This window comes from Grampus griseus (assembly GCF_964374135.1).
Source record: "Grampus griseus genome assembly, chromosome: 7".
NCBI lineage: Eukaryota > Metazoa > Chordata > Mammalia > Artiodactyla > Delphinidae > Grampus > Grampus griseus.
In genome coordinates this window covers 107,990,994-108,007,520 of record NC_139001.1, presented here as the reverse complement: position 1 = coordinate 108,007,520, position 16,527 = coordinate 107,990,994, and positions in this window count along the sequence as shown.

Sequence of the window (16,527 nt, the reverse complement as noted above, 5' to 3'; positions counted from 1 at the left end):
TGGAGATGACCCAGAAGAAGACATAAAAAATGTTCTGGTATAATGGAAAGATTCCATATTTTAGTAGATGTGATGGTTACAAAGCTGTATGAATTTTTCAAAACTCATCAAGTTATACACTGAAGATCCTTTCACTATATATAAATTTGACCTCAATTTTGAAAGAGTAACACCAAGCAGTTATTTTTAAAATATAAATAGGAAAGAAACCATCCCTTGAGATCTGAGAATCTGGAACAAACATATTTAAAAATGATAAGTCCTTGATACTTAGACCTAGAAGAAACGTAAAGTTTCTTCATTCTAAACTCATTCTTCCTTATTTCAGAAAAGTAACAGTTGAGACCCAGATATAAATTTTCATTTACATTTCTATACATTAAAGTTGCATTTTTATTGTAATTTTTATTGAAGTATAGCTGATTTACAGTATTATATTAATTTCAGTGTACAGCATAGTGATTCAGTATTTTTACAGGTTCTACTCCATTAAAAGTTATTACAAGATAATGACTATAATCCCCTGTGTTGTACATTATATTCTTGTTGCTTATCAATTTTGTACATAGTAGTTTGCATCTCTTAATCCCATACTCCTAATTTTCCCTTCCCTTCTTGACATTTCATTGTAATTTAAAAATTAATTTCTTAAAGTAAACTTCCAGATTGTAATTACTGAACTAGAGGAAAAATTTCACCAAAGTAGTTAGTCCAATTAGACTAATTCACTTTTTGGCTTTTTAATTGAAGAATACATACAGATAAATATACAAAATGTAGACACACAGCAAAACTGCCATAGAGATCAAGAAATAGAATAATACCAGCAAGACAGAAGAGACCTTCGTCCCAGGATGTTCTGTTCCTTCCCACATTGCCAATGGTAATGTCCATCCTGGCTTCTACAACTGAGTAGTTGTGCCTGTTTCTGAAATGCATCTAAATAGAATTTTACTGTATTTATTCATTGGTGTCTATCTTTTTTCCCTCAGTGATACTTTTATAAAATTTAATGGCACTCTTTAAAAAAAAAGCTGTAGTTCATTAAATAAATATACCACTATTTTTCCATTCTAACATGATACACTTTTTTCTAGCTTTTATATTACAAGCAATGCTACTGTGAAGATACTTGTACATTCAACTTGTTATACTTAGGCTTGCATTTTTTTTTTTAACATCTTTATTGGAGTATAATTGCTTTACAGTGGTGTGTTAGTTTCTGCTTTATAACAAAGTGAATCAGTTATACATATACATATGTCCCCATATCTCTTCCCTCTTGCATCTCCCTCCCTCCCACCCTCCCTATCCCACCCCTCTAGGTGGTCACAAAGAACTGAGCTGATCTCCCTGTGCTATGTGGCTAATTCCCACTAGCTATCTATTTTACATTTGATAGTGCATATATGTCCATACCACTCTCTCACTTTGTCCTGGCTTACCCTTCCCCCTCCACATATCCTCAAGTCCATTCTCTAGTAGGTCTGCATCTTTATTCCCATCTTTAGGCTTTCATTTTTATTGAATATTTCCTAGCAGTAGAAGTCCTGGATCATTAGTACATGATTGTTGATTTTTAGTAAATAGTGTTCCAAAGTGGATAAATCCGCTTATATTTCCATCAGCAATAAATTACTTATTGTTATTTATCCTCACTCACACTTTCTATTGTCAGTATTTTTTAATATTTCTCATTCTCATGGAGTTACCTCATTGTAGATCATTCATGTTTTCCTGATTATTAACAAAATAAGCACTTTCTCATAGGTTAAATGGCTAAGAGAATATTTTTTGTAAGATGACTATTCACGTTTCTTGCCTATTTTTAGGTTAGGTTGTCTGTTTTTGCAAGAATATATATTCCCTCTATATGCCATTTTCAAGTATGTGCTTCAAACATTTTCTCTACTCTATGGAATTCTTTTTAACCCTGGATAATGTGAAATTCTAACTTTTGGGGTTCAATTTAATTTCTTTTTTCAATTTTTATTTTTGTGTTTTATTTTAAAATCATTCCTTATACTAAATTCTTGAATATATTCTTCTACTTATTTTCTAAGAAATTTTTGTTCTGACTTTCATATTTTAAACTTCAATACATCTGGAATTTGTTTTTGAATGTTACGGTTTGATATCAATTTATTTCTCCATATGTATACAGAAATTTCCCAGCTCCATAAATTGAAAAAGTTGTCCTTCCCTCACTGTATTTATAGTGCCATCATTGTCATAAATTAAATGTGTCTGTTTATGTTTATATCTGTCTCATTTTTTGATCCATTGCATATATATATTTCAATCTATTTTTGTCCCACTACTACACTATCTTAATTATTTTTCCTTTACCAATGTCTTATCATGGTGATGCCTGGAAGTTTGCATTTACATATACATGTTATAATTAGTTTTTCAATAATCACACTCATGTCCACACAAAAATAACGACTGGGGTATTGTTTATGACTTAAGTAATTTTATAAAGAATTCATATTTTACACAATTTTGTCTTGCAATATATGAGACAAACGATGTTGTCTTTCATTTATATAGGTCTTCATCAATTTCTGTCAACAAAAATGTTTTAGTCTTCTCACCACTCCTTTGTAATATTGTCCTGAAAGTCATATATCAAAGCAATAAAACAAGAATTGGAAATAAAAGTTATACAGAATGAAAAGAGAAAAAAGTTGTCTTCATTCCAAATGGTGTGATTGCCTATGTAGAAAATCTGAAGGAATCAACAAAGAATAAAACGTCTGGAAATTAATAAGAAATTATAAGAAAATTGCAGGATAGAAGGTTAATACAAGGATACTTCATTTTATTGTGTTTCACTCTATCACACTTGACAAATATTGCATTTTTTACAAATTGAAAGTTTGTGGCAACTCTACATCAAGCAAATCAATTGGCACCATTTTTCCAATGGTTTCTGCTCACTTCATGTTTCTATGTTACATTTTGGTAATTTTCATAATATTTTTAACTTTTTCATTATTATATTTGTAATGGTGATCTGTGATGAGGAGTCCTTTATGAAGCTACTATGACTTGCTAAGGATTCAGATGATGGTTAGCATTTTTTAATAATAATTTTTAAAATTAATGTATGCACATTGTTTCTTAGACAATTAATGGACAGTATAGTATAAACATAAATTTTATATCACTGGGAAACAAAAAATTTCTGTGACTCACTTTATTGTTATATTTGCTTTATCGTGTGGTCTGGAACTGAACCCAAAATATCTCCAAGGTATGCGTATATACAAAAGTCAATCCTTTTCCAATAAACCAATAATGGACAAGTGGCATTTGAAATTAAAGCACAATACCATTTACATTAACATTCTCCCAAATGAAATGCTTAGATATAAATCTAACAAAATATGAACAAGGTCTATATGAGGAAAATTACAAAACTTTGATAAATAAAAAAATAATTAAATGAATAAATAAATGGAAATATATTCCATGTTCATGTATAGGAAGACTCAATGTTGTAAAATGTAACTTATTTCCAATATAATCTATGGATTCAATGCAATCCCAATTAAAATCTCAGCAATTTATTTTGTACATATCAACAAACTGATTCTAGAACTTATATAAAAAGCAAAAGACACAGAATAGCAAACAATATTAAATGAGAAGAACAAAGTTAGAGAACTGGCATTACTTGATTTCAAGACTTATCATAAAGTTATAGTAATCAAGATGTGGTATTGGCAAAAGAATAGATAAATAGATCAGTGGAATAAAATACAGAACGCAGAAATAAACCCCATAAATATAGTAAAAAAAATATTTGAAAAAGGAGCAAAAATGATACAATGAAACAAAGGTAGTATCTTCAACAAATGCTGCCAGAATTACTGGACTTTCACTTTCAAATAAATAAATAAATAAAATTTAAAAATTAAAAAAAGAGAATCTAGGCACATACCTTACACTCTTCACAAAAATTAACTCAATATTCACCATATACATAAATGTGAATCCAAAGCTGTAAAACCCATAGAAGATAATAGAAGAGAAACCCAGGTGACCTTGGGTATGGCAATGACTTTTTTGACATAACATCATAGACATGATCCATAAAATAAATAATTTATAATTTAAACTTTATTAAAAACTTATACTCTGGGGAAGACAAGGTGAAGAGAATGAGAACGCAAACCCCAGACTGGAAAAAAATGTTTACAAAGTAAGTATCTGATTAAAGACTGTTATTTAAAATACATAAAGAACTCTTAAAAATCAATAATAAAAAAACAACCTAATTTAAAAATGGCCTTAAGACCTGAACAGACACCTCATCAGGAAGATATACAGATGGCAAATATGCAAATGAAAATATTTTTGCATTATATGTCATCAGGGAAATGCAAATTAAAACAACAATGAAATACGCTACACACCTATTATATTAGCCAAAATCAGGAACACTAACAACACCAAATGCTGGCAAAGATTAGGAACAACAGGAGTTCTCATTCATTGTTGGTGGGAATGTAAACTGGTATAGTTTGGCAGTTTCTTAAAAATTTAAAACCAAACATACTCTTACCATGTATTCCAGCAATTGCACTCCTTGATATTTACCCAAATGAATTAAAAACTTATGTCCACAGAAACAAAACAAAACAAAACAAAACTTATGTCCGTGGATTTTTATACCAGCTTCATTTACAATTGCCAAAACTTGGAAGCAACCAAGATATCTTTCAGGTGAATGGATGGATAAATTGAGGTACGTCCAGACAATGGAATATTTATTCAGCACTAAAAATAACTGAGCAATCAAGCCACGAAAAGACATGGAGGAGCCTTAAATGCATATTACTAAGTGACAGAAGCCAATCTGAAAAGGCTACATACTATATGATTCAACTTATATAATATTTTGGGAAAGACAAAACTCAGGGGACGTAGAATGATGAGTGGTTGCCAGGAATTAGGGGGCAAGGAGAGATGAATCTGTGGGACATAGAGCATTTTTATGGTGGTGAAACTAATCTGTATGATGCCATGGTAGACATATGTCATTATGTATTTGTCAAAACCCATAGAGTAAACCGTAATGTAAATTATATACTTTGAGTGATGGTGATATGTCAATGTAGTCATCAAGCATGACAAATGCACCACTCTGATGAGAGATGTTGGTAGTGAAGGCTATGCATCTGTAGGGACAGTGGGTATAGTGAATTCTCTGTACTTCCCATTCAATTTTGCTGTGAACCTAAAATTTCTCTGAAAAATAAAGTGTTAAAAATTTGTTTGAGTATTTTACAGCTTTCTAAAGGGAGGACGTATCATACTGTTTCTCTATTAGATTTATTCCCAGGATTGTAATATTTTTGTAACTTTTATTTTATATTCTAACTAGTGGTGGCTGATATAGATAAAAACAACTGAATTATGTATACTAGCCTTTTATCCAGTATAATTGTTAAACTCAGTAATTCTAATAATTATTTGCCTATTATTTTGAATTTTGTCATATTGAATCAATTGATTCAAAAACAGTAGCATTTTTATTTCTTCTTTTTAAATCTTAAATATTTTATTTCATTTTATTTTACTTTGGTTTATTGCATTAGTAGCTCCAGTACAATAATGAAGACAAGTGGCAATGTTATGAATCCTTATGCTTTCCTAGTCCCACAGAGGAAGGGTTCTTTATTTCCTCATTAACCATTAAGCATGACACCTTTCTGTGTGTGTGTGTGTGTGGGGGGGGTGTTGTTTTTGTTTCTTGTAGATTAAGGACATTCTCTTTATTCTTAGCTTGGAAAACGTTTTTAAAATACAATGGATGTTATATATTATTAAATACTTCTACTTCATTTATGGAAATAATTTCATGTATTTTCCATATATAAATCAACCATGTATCTCTGGAATAAAACCAAATTGTTCATCATATATTATTCTCTATACATATCGCTGGGTTTTGTTTGCTCAAATTTTTGTGTCTACATTCTTGAGTGATATTGCCTTAAATTTCTTTTTATTGTAATATTCTTGTCAAAACTTAGAATTAAAAATATGCTGACCCCATAAGAGTTCCCTTTTTTTAATTCTTTTGGAAAATTTGCATAAATTGATATGATTTCTTTCTTAATTATTCAATAGATTTCACTCATAAAGACAAAAGGGCCTGAGATTTTCTTTGAGGGAAGTTTTTTTTTTTTTTTTTTTTCCGATACGCGGGCTTCTCACTGCTGTGGCCTCTCCTATTGCGGAGCACAGGCTCCGGACGCACAGGCTCAGTGGCCATGGCTCATGGGCCCAGCCGCTCCACGGCATGTGGGATCCTCCCGGACCGGGGCATGAACCCGTGTCCCCTGCATCGGCAGGCTGACCCTCAACCACTGTGCCACCAGGGAAGCCCTGAGGGAAGATTTTAATTACAGATTTCTTTAAATAGAAATAAGATAATTTTTTATTTTCTATTTTTTTGTATCATGTTTAGTAAGCTATATTTTTCTGTGAATTGATCTATTTCTATTTGTTTCAAATTTACTAGGACACTTGTTTATAATATATGAATCTGTATCTGAATAGATGGATAGATAGACAAACATAGAGGTAGAGATATATTCCAAGCTTATCTGTTAGTCTATTTCTTTCCTCAAGTATATCTGGACATTTCTGAGCGTTTTTCTAATAAAGTGAAACATGCATATAGAAAGTGCAATAAATCATATATGCATCATCCAATAAGTATCTCAAAGTGAAGATACTCTCACAACTATCAACCAAGACAAGAAAGAGAAAATATCATCCCCACACAAATCCATTCTCCTATTCTCTACCAATAGGTAGCCCCTCATATCTCACCAAAGTTAATCATCTGCCTGGATTCTGATATTATATTATTTGTCATGAATTTGAACTTTGAATACATATGGAATTTTATAATATTCATCTGTGACATGTTTACGTGTATGTGTGTGTCTACTTTCTCTCAACCCAATATTTATAATATTTATCTATGTGGCTTGCCTTTTCACTCCTTTAATTATATAATTTTATAAACAGAGTACATTCGTAGTTTGTTCGTTTTAATCACTGTACACTTTCTATTATAGGAATACGCCAAAATGTATGTATTCATTGAAATGCTGATAGACATTTGGGTTGTTTTTAGTTTTGGGCTATTATATTAAATTATGCTATATATTTTGAAGACTTTGGTGCACATTTGCACATACCAATTGGATATACACCTAAGAATAAAATTGGTGGGTCACAGAGATTGTGTGTGTGTTCTGTATTAGTAGATTTTGACAGATATGTTTGTAAGGTTGTGGTCCTTATTTCTACTCCTATTAACAGTAAATGGGAGTCCTTACAGCTCTACATTCTCACCAAAAGTTGGTATTACATAATAATTAACATTAGCCATTCTGCTGGGTTTTTAATGTATCTCATTATAGAATTAATTTTTGCTTCCTTGATTTTTAATGACATAAAACATTCTTTTATAGATTTATTGGCCATTTGGCCATTTTCTTTTTGAAACACCTGCTCAAATTGTTTGTTCCTTTTCCTATTGGTAGTCTTCTTGTTTTTGGAGGAATTATTTATATAACCTGTATAGGACCCTATGTCACTTACATATGTTGCAATTACATTTTCCTACACATTGGCTTACCTTTTTGCTTTCTTAATGGTGTCTTCACTAAGTGTTCTTTATTCTAATGTAGCACAATTTATCAATTCCTTTCCTTTAGGATCAATGCTCTCTATATCATATTAAAGAAATTTCTTCCTGCACCCAAAGATATGAAGCTATTATCCTATGTTATAAGGTAGACAATTTATTTTTGTCACAATTAAATCTATAATCCCCTTGCAATTTATTTATGTGTAAAGCTTGAAGTAGATTATCAATGCCCATCTTTTTTTATAAATTTAATTATAACTGACATACAACATTATGTTAGATCAGATGTACAATGTAATGATTTGATATGAAATAATGAAATAATCACCATAATAATTCGAGTTAACATTTGTCACCATACATAATTACAATTTTTCCCTTGTAATGAAGACTTTGAAGAAGTCTTCAAAGTTGCTATTCTCTTAGCAACTTTCAAATATGCAATAGAGTATTATTAACTATAGTCACAATGCTGTACATTACATTCCCTTGACTTATTTATAAGTGAAGTTTGTAGCTTTTGACCTCCTTCACCCATTTTGCCCACCATCTACCCCCTGACTCTGGCACCCACCAGTTTGTTCTTGGTTTCTATGAGCTTTCTTTTTTTCTTTTAGATTCCACATATAAATGAGATCATGTGGTATTTGTCTGTCTTTCTCTTTCTGACTTATTTCACTTAACATAAGCCTTCAAGGTCTATCCATGTTGTTGTAAATGACAAGATTTCATTCTTTTCTATGGCTGAATAGTATTTCTGTCTAGCCATAACATATCCATTCACCCATCTGTGGGCACTTACATTGTTTCCATATCTTGGCTATTGTAAATAATACCGCAGTAAATGTGGTGGGGCTAATATTTTGTCAACATAGTGTTTTTGTATTCTTCAGATAAACAGAAGTAGAATTGCTGGGTAATATACAATTTGTATTTTTAATATTTTTGTGGACCTTCCACATTGTTTTCCATGGTGGCTGCAACAATTCACATTCCCACCAACAGTGCACAATGATTCACTTTTCTTCATCTCCTTGTCAACACTTGTTATTTCTTATCTTTTTGATAATAGTTATTCTAACAGATGTGAGGTGATATGGTTTCCCTGATGATTAGTCATATTGAGCATCATTTCGTGTACCTGTTGGCCACCTGTATGTCTTCTTTGGAAAAAAATGTCTATTCAGGTTCTCTGCCCATTTTTAAATTGTATTATTATTATTGCTATTGAGTATCTTTTTATATAGATTTGGAATTTTCTCAGCAACATTATTTGAAAAGATTGCATATGTAAGTTTTTAAAAATTTCTCTTGGCAATAGTCTTTGATAGTTTCCATGTGGAATATTGGACATTATTTTATTAGATTTATTCCAAGGTATTTAGTGTTATTTGCATCAATACAAATATTTTTATTTTCTAAATTTCAGCTTCCATATGTTGCTGAAATATAGATTTACAGTTGACGTTTAATCAACTAATCTTTCTATATTGACTTGTTAATTTTAATAGCATATGCCTATATTCTTACATTATGTACAGAAATCTAGTCCTCTTCAAATGTTAAAAGTTTTATTATTACATGTTGTTTGCACTGGGTAGAAAAACCTCCAGTATAATAGTAAATAAACCCTGAGATAGCAAGCATTTTTGAGTACTTTCCAAAGTCAGAGGGAAATGGTAACAATATTTCATCATGAAGTAGAGCATTTGCTGTGTTACATGGTATCAGATTAAAAGAAATTGTGTTCTTCCTAGTTTTCTGAGAGGTTTTTTTTTTAATGTATTTTGTATGTATTAAAGTCATTGTACCTATTGCCATATTTTCTCTAATAAAAATGTGCAATATTCGACATAGAATATTATATATTTTAGTATGTATTTATTGCAAATAAACTTATTTTATTAAAATATACAATAAATAAAGAAAGGTACACAAGTTACGAATGTATAGATTGACTAATTTTTCATTCATTTTCATAGTTTTTGTTTCACATGTCCTGGCTTTTGTATTAGAAGTATATCTAAGAGTAGAGTTACTGGATCATAGACTATACAAAATTTTAGTAGATACTATCAAACACTTTTACAAAGAAATTGTATTAATGTATGCTCCTACAGCAGAGTATGGAAACTTCATTTCCATACTCACACCAACATCTGTTCCAATCCAAGAACATGGTATATCTCTCCATCTTTCATTATTTTCATCAGTGTCTTTGAGTTTTCTACCCACAGGTCTTTTGTCTCCCTAGGTAGGTTTATTCCTAGGTTTTTTATTATTTTTGTTGCAATGGTAAATGGGAGTGCTTCCTTAATTTCTCTTTCAGATTTTTCATCATTAATGTATAGGCATTCAAGAGATTTCTGTGCATTAATTTTGTATCTTGCAATGTTACCAAATTCATTGATTTTCTCTAGTAGTTTTCTGGTGGCAACTTTAGGATTCTCTATGTATAGTATCATGTCATCTGCAAACAGTGACAGTTTTACTTCTTCTTTTATAATTTGTATTCTTTTTATTTCTTTTTCTTCTCTGATTGCTGTGGCTAGGACTTCCAAAACTATGTTGAATAATAGTGGTGAGAGTGGACATCCTTGTCTTTTTCCTGATCTTAAAGGAAATGCTTTCAGTTTTTCACCATGGAGAATGATGTTTGCTCTGGGTTTGTCATATATGGTCTTTATTATGTTGAGGTAGGTTGCCTTTATGTCCACTTTCTGGAGAGTTTTTATCATAAATAGGTGTTGAAATTTGTCAAAAGCTTTTTCTGCATCTATTGCAGTGATCATATGGTTTTTATTCTTCAATTTGTTAGTATGGTGTCCCACATTGATTGATTTTTGTATGTCAAAGAATCCTTGCATTCCTGGGACAAATCCCACTTGATCATGGTGTATGATCCTTTTAATGTGTTTTCGGATTCTGTTCGCTAATATTTTGTTAAAGATTTTTGCATGTATGTTCATCAGTGTTATTGGTCTGTAATTTTCTTTTTTTGTGATATATTTGTCTGGTTTTGGTATCAGGGTGATGGTGGCCTCACAGAACGAATTTGGGAGTGTTCCTCCTTCTGTAATTTTTTGGAGGAGTTTGAGAATGATAGGTGTTAGCTCTTCATTAAATGTTTGATAGAATTCACCTGTGAAGACATCTGGTCCCAGGCTTTTGTTTGCTGGAAGATTGTTAATCACAGTTTCAATTACATTAGCTGTGATTGTTCTGTTCATATTTTCTATTTCTTCCTGGTTTAGACTTTGAAGGTTATACCTTTCTAAGAATTTGTCCATTTCTTCCAGGTTGTCCATTTTATTGGCATAGAGTTGGTTATAGTAGTCTCAGGATACTTTGTATTTCTGCGGTGTCTGTTGTAACTTCTCCTTTTTCGTTTCTAATTTTATTGATTTTAGTCCTCTCCCTCTTTTTCTTGATGAGTCTGTCTAAAGGTTTAAAAATTTTGTTTATCTTCTCAAAGAACCAGTCTTTAGTTTTATTGATCTTGCTATTGCTATTTATTGATATTGCTATTTTTTCTGTTTCTAGTTCATTTATTTCTACTCTGATCTTTATGATTTCTTCCCTTCTGCTAACTTTGAGTTTTGTTTGGTCTTCTTTCTCTAGTTCCTTTACGTGTAATGTTAGATTGTTCATTTGAGACTTTTCTTGTTTCTTGAGGTAGGATTGTATAACTATAAACTTCCCTCCTAGAACTGTTTTTGCTGTAACCCATAGGTTTTGGATCTCCGTGTTTTCATTGTCATTTGTCTCTAGGTATTTTTCGATTTCCTTTTTGATTTATTCATGAATCTCTGTTATTTAATACCGTACTGTTTAGCCTCCGTGTTTTTTTTTTTTTTTTACGTTTTTTTCCCTGTAATTGACTTTTAATCTCATAGTGTTGTGGGCAGAAAAGATGCTTGATATGATTTCAATTTTCTTAAATTTACTGAGGCTTGATTTGTGACCCAAGATGTGAACTATCCTGGAGAATGTTTCCTGCATACTTGAGAAGAAAGTGTAATCTGCTATTTTTGAATGGAATGTCCTATAAATATCAATTAAATCTATCTAGTCTTTTGTGTCATTTAAAGCTTGTGTATCCTTATTAATTTTCTGTTTGGAAGATCTTTCCATTGGTGTAAGTGAGGTGTTAAATTCTCCCACTATTATCATGTTACTGTCAATTCCCTCTTTTATAGCTGTTAGCAGTTGCCTTATGTATTGAGGTGTTCCCATGTTGTGTACATATATATTTATAATTTTTATATCTTCTTCTTGGATTGATCCCTTGATCATTATGTAGTGTCCTTCCTTGTCTCTTGTAACATTCTTTATTTTAAAGTCTATTTTATCTGTTATGAGTATTGCTACTCCAGCTCTCTTTTGATTCCCATTTGCATGGAATATCTTTTTCCACCCCCTCACTTTCAGTCTATATGTGTCCCTAGATCTGAACTGGGTCTATTGTAGACAGCATATATATGGGTCTTGTATTTGTATCCATTCAGGAAGCCTGTGACCTTTGGTTGGAGCATTTAATCCATTTATGTTTAAGGTATGTATTGATATGTATGTTCCTATCACCATTTTCTTAATTGTTTTGGGTTTGTTTTTGTAGGTCCTTTTCTTCTCTTGTGTTTCCCACTTAGAGAAGTTCCTTTAGCATTTGTGGTAGAGCTGATTTGGTGGTGCTGAGTTCTCTTTGCTTTTGCTTGTCTGTAAAGCTTTAGATTTCTCCATTGACTCTGAATGAGATCCTTGCTGGATAGAGTAATCTTGGTTGTAGGTTATTCCCTTATCATCACTTTAAGTATATCATACCACTCCCTTCTGGCTTGTAGAATTTCTGCTGAGACATCAGCTGTTAACCTTATGGGAGTTCCTTTAAATGTTATTTGTCATTTTTCCCTTGCTGCTTTCAATAATTTTTCTTTGTCTTTAATAGTTGCCAATTTAATTACTATGTGTCTCAGCATGTTTCTCCTTGGGTTTATCCTGTATTGGACTTGCTGTGCTTCCTGGACTTGGGTGGCTATTTCCTTTCTCATGTTAGGGAAGTTTTCAACTATAATCCCTTCAAATATTTTCTCAGGCCCTTTCTCTCTCTCTTCTCCTTCTGGGCCCCCCTTAATGTGAATGTTGTTGCATTTAATCTTGTCCCAGAGGCCTCTTAAGCTGTCTTCATTTCTTTTCATTCTTTTTTTTTTTTCTTTTTCTGTTCTGCAGCTGTGAGTTCCACCATTCGGTCTTCCAGGTCATTTATATGTTCTTCTGCCTCAGTTATTCTGTTGTTGATTCATTCTAGGGTATTTTTCATTTCAGTTATTGTATTGTTCATCTCTGTTTGTTTGTTCTTTAATTCTTCTAGGTCTTTGTTAAACATTTCTTACATCTTCTTGATCTTTGTCTCCATTCTTTTTCTGAGGTCCTGGATCATCTTCACTCTCATTATTCTGAATTGTTTTTCTGGAAGGTTGCCTATCTCCACTTCATTTAGTTGTTTTTTCAGGGTTTTATCTTGTTCCTTCAACTGGTATACAGCCCTCTGTCTTTTCATCTTGTCTATCTTTCTGTGAATGTGGTTTTTGTTCCATGGGCTGCAAGATTGTAGTTCTTCTTGCTTCTGCAGTCTGCCCTCTGGTGGATGAGGCTACCTAAGAGGCTTGTGCAAGTTTTCTGATGGGAGGGACTGGTGGTAGGTAGAGCTGGCTGTTGCTCTGGTGGGCAGAGCTCAGTCAAACTTTAATCCACTTATCTGCTGCTGGGTGGGGCTGGGTTCCCTCTCTCTTGGTTGTTTGGCCTGAGGTGACCCAACACTGGAGCCTACCCAGGATCTTTGGTGGGGCTAATGGTGGACTCTGGGAGGGCTCACACCAAGGAGTACTTCCCAGAACTTCTCCTGCCAGTGTCCTTGTCCTCATGGTGAGACACAACCAACCCCTGCCTCTACAGGAGATCCTCCTACACTAGCAGGTAGGTCTGGTTCAGTCTATGGGGTGACTGCTCCCTCTCCTGTGTCCTGATGCACACACTACTTTGTGTGTGCCCTCCAAGAGTGGAGTCTCTGTTTCTCCCAGTCCTGTTGAAGTCCTACAATCAAATCCCACTAGTCTTCAAAGTCTGATTCTCTAGGAATTCCTCCTTCCTTTGCTGGACCCCCAGGTTCAGAAACCTGACATGGGGCTCAGAACCTTCACTCCAGTGAGTGGACTTCTGTGGTATTAGTGTTTTCCAGTTTGTGATTCACCCACCCTGCAGTTATGGGATTTGATTTTATTGTGATTGTGCCCTTCTTACTATCTCATTGTAGCTTCTGCTCTGTCTTTGGATGTGCAGTATCTTTTTTGGTGGTTTCCGGTGTCTTCCTGTCAATGATTGTTCAGCAGTTAGTTGTGATTCTGGTGTTCTCTCAAGAGGGAGTGAGAGCTGATATGCTTCTGATAAAAAAAAAACAAAAAAAACCCAAAAAAAAACCTACATAAATACAAATAAAAGTGCACACAGAACTATCAAGTTCTATGATATTTTCTACTCACCTTCTAGATATCCCTACTATATTTTTAGTTTATCTGCTCAATATTGAAAATAAAAATTTGTCCAAAAATATATTTTACAAAAACATAATCATGAATTAAATACTTTAAATAACTCAGCAACTATAAAACAACTTTACTTTTTTTTTTTTCCAATTTAAGGATATTTTTCTAGCGCTTCTTGGAAAAGATTATAAAATAGTTTATCTATGTCTGATTGATTACCTTATTAATTTGTTATAGACTGGGATTATGGTGTTGTCAGCAAAAAAATCAGAAATAATTTTAAATAAAAATATTTAGTTGTTGTGAAGGCAATTTACTGGTTTTGATGAGCTAAATCACTTGGGTTCAACACTGAAGAACATGTATTCATACTCATTAATTTACTTAACAAACCAGGACAGATGCTTCCAGTAATAGCTTACTGTATAAATTGGCCTAATTCTCCTGAAGAGAAAAACTAAACAAAACAAAACACAAAAAAAAGTATAAGAAAATAAAACAAAATTAAAGTGAAATACCACTGGATGAGTTCCAGGAAAAAAAAAAAAATCTTGGAACATAAGCTATCATTTGGGATCATATTAATTTTGGAGGCATCTGTCAAATCTGGAAAAGTCTACTGAAGCTACGAGAATATTGAACGTTAAACAGAACATTTTAGAAACTCATGGGATGGAGATAAAAATTAGAATTCAGGAAATACCAAGAAAAGTGGATATGCCTTGACAAATCTTTACATTATAGTCTGCAGACAAGGCTAAATTGGACTAAAATATAAAATTGTCAGAAGAAATACAGTCATATAACCTATACAAGAATTGTACCCAAGCTGCTCACACACTGTGCAGCCCCCTCACTCACACTGTCTTTAAAAACCCTTTGCCTGTGCTGATATGTCAAGATGGTTTTTAAGGACACTAGTCTTCCATCTTCTTGTTTAGTTGGCTTTCTTGAATAAAGTTGCTTTCCTTGTCTCAGCACCTTGTCACTCAATTTACTGGCCTGTCAGGTCGTGTGGTGAGTAGCACAACCTCAGTTTGGTAACAGATTTAGATAGAAAGATAGAAGGAAAACAACTTCTAGATAATAGCATATGCAAATGTACCAATGATTTTGGGAATGGCAAATATTTCCTAACTATACTGCAAAATGAAAAGTCCAATAAATTGGACTATGCTAAAGCTAACAATGTCTATTTATCAAAAGATATGATTTGGAGTGAAATGCCTCAGAGTAGGAGAAGATATTTTTAATACATACATTTGATGTATGATGAGAATATATAAATTAAAATCCTAATATATAGTTAGAAAAATCTGAAATAAACTTTTACACATCACCAAAAGGAAACCCCAAGGACCGAAGAACATACCAAAAATGTTCAACTTTAACCTTTAGAGGAGTACAAATTAAGCCAAAATGAGATGCAACTATACTGTCACCAGAGTGACAAAAGTTAAAAAGACTGACATTGCAAAGTGTTGGTGTGAGTATGGAAATGAAGTTTCCATACTCTGCTGTAGGAGCATACATTAATACAATTTCTTTTTAAAAGTGTTTGATAGTCCTTTATGAAGCTTTATGAAAGCTTCATAAGTCCTTTATGAAGTCCTTTATGATTGGGAATATAAAATGGTAAAGCTGTCATGGAAAACAATATGGTGGTTCCTCAAAAAATTAAAAATAGAACAACCATATGAATCAGCAATTCCACTTCTTAATATATATCCAAAAGAATTGAAAGCAGAATCTTAAGTAAATATTTCCATGTTTATAGCAGCATTATTCACAATAGCTAAAACGTGGAAGCAACCCAACTGTCTATCAATAGATGAATGGATAAACAAAAGGTGGTATATACATACAATAAAATACCATTCAGTCTTAAAAAGGAAGTACATTCTTGTATATGCTGCTACATGGATGGTCCTTCAAGGCATTATGCTGAGTGAAATAAGCCAATCCAAGGATAAATACCTTATGATTCTATTTATGTGACGTACTTAAAGTAATCATATCATAGTGACAGAGAGTAGAATGGAGGTGGCCAAGGACTGGGGAAAGGGAGAATTGGGAATTATTATTTAATGGGTATAGAGTTTCAATTTTACAAGATGAAAAGAATTATGGAGATGGATGTTGGTGATGGTTGCATTAGGAACATTCTGAATGTATTTAATACCACTGAACTCTATACTTAAAAATCATTAAGATGATAAATTTTATGTTATGCATATTTTACAAAAATTAAAAAAAAAATAAAGGGGGAAATACCAGGAATCTGACTGACTGATTCACTTTTCTATA